Here is a 1,133-nt window from a genome sequence, read left to right on the forward strand (position 1 = left end):
TATATATATATGGTGTTACGCAAGGCACTGTTTTGGGACCAGTACTGTCCATAATGGCCTTTTCAGATATGCCCTAAGCCACGCAGAGAACCACGATCACAAGTTATGCAGATGATCCAAAAGTCTCACAGGTGATACAGAACACTGAAGATACTAAACACCTGCAACGTGTGTTACATGAAATATACAAGTGGGCTGAGAAGAATAGCATGCATTTTAATGCTGAAAAGTTTCAAGCCTTCTGCTATAAGCATGCAAAACTAAATGCAATATGAATTGAATATACTGGACCTGGATGTATTGGAATCCCAGAGACACAATCAGTGCGAGACCTGGGCATTTACATGAGTAATGATGCATCCTTCCATGTGCATTTTGCTAAGTCGGCAATGAAATGCAGGCGGATGACCGGATGGATTCTTAGAACTTTAGAACGAGAGATCAGGAAACCGTGATGGACCTCTGGAGAACATTTGGCCTAAGCCGCTTTGGCTATTGCTCTCAGTTATGATCGGCAACCAGTGTAAAATTAATCGCAGAACATGAGGCAAACCAACGAAGCTACACAAAGGAGATAGCCTCTATGCAGCATATAAGCTACCGAGAAAGACTCAAAAGATTGAAACTCTACTCCCTATAGAGTAGGCGGGAAACATATGCCATAATAGACATCTGGAAGATCCTAGAGGGACTTGTCCCAAACTTTGGCATCAGGAGTTACACAAATGCTAGAAGAGGGCGCCACTGCATAGTGCCAAAGACTTCAAATTTGCCATCAAGATATAGGACAAGATATTAAAACAGCCTGGGCTTTAAAGGCCCACAGCTCTTCAATATCTTCCCAAAGGACCTGAGAGACTTACGTGAGGTGGATGTAAGTGTCTTCAAAACAAAACTAGATCTCTTGCTGTTAAGAATCCCAGATGAATCAACTTCACAGTAGGAAGTGCTATTGATGGCAGCGGCGTCAAACTCCCTCATGCACCAAATGCCAAGTTCTAAAAAGAATTAGTGAAGTAAAAATGATGTAGCAACACCAAATGGTGGTGCTCCAGCATGGCCACAGCCCATGAGCTGAAACTACTTCAATTCAATTTAATTCAATATGTATATATATATATATATATATATAT

At 41.4% G+C, this 1,133-nt stretch overlaps 1 protein-coding gene across 1 annotated transcript in view; it reads right to left on the minus strand.

Moving 5' to 3' along the window:
* LOC106870289 (uncharacterized) overlaps positions 1 to 1,133 on the minus strand; it is a 304,057-nt gene that overhangs the window by 116,889 nt on the left and 186,035 nt on the right. The window lies entirely within an intron of this gene.

The sequence above is a fragment of the Octopus bimaculoides genome, chromosome 1, assembly GCF_001194135.2.
Source record: "Octopus bimaculoides isolate UCB-OBI-ISO-001 chromosome 1, ASM119413v2, whole genome shotgun sequence".
In the NCBI taxonomy this organism is placed as follows: domain Eukaryota; kingdom Metazoa; phylum Mollusca; class Cephalopoda; order Octopoda; family Octopodidae; genus Octopus; species Octopus bimaculoides.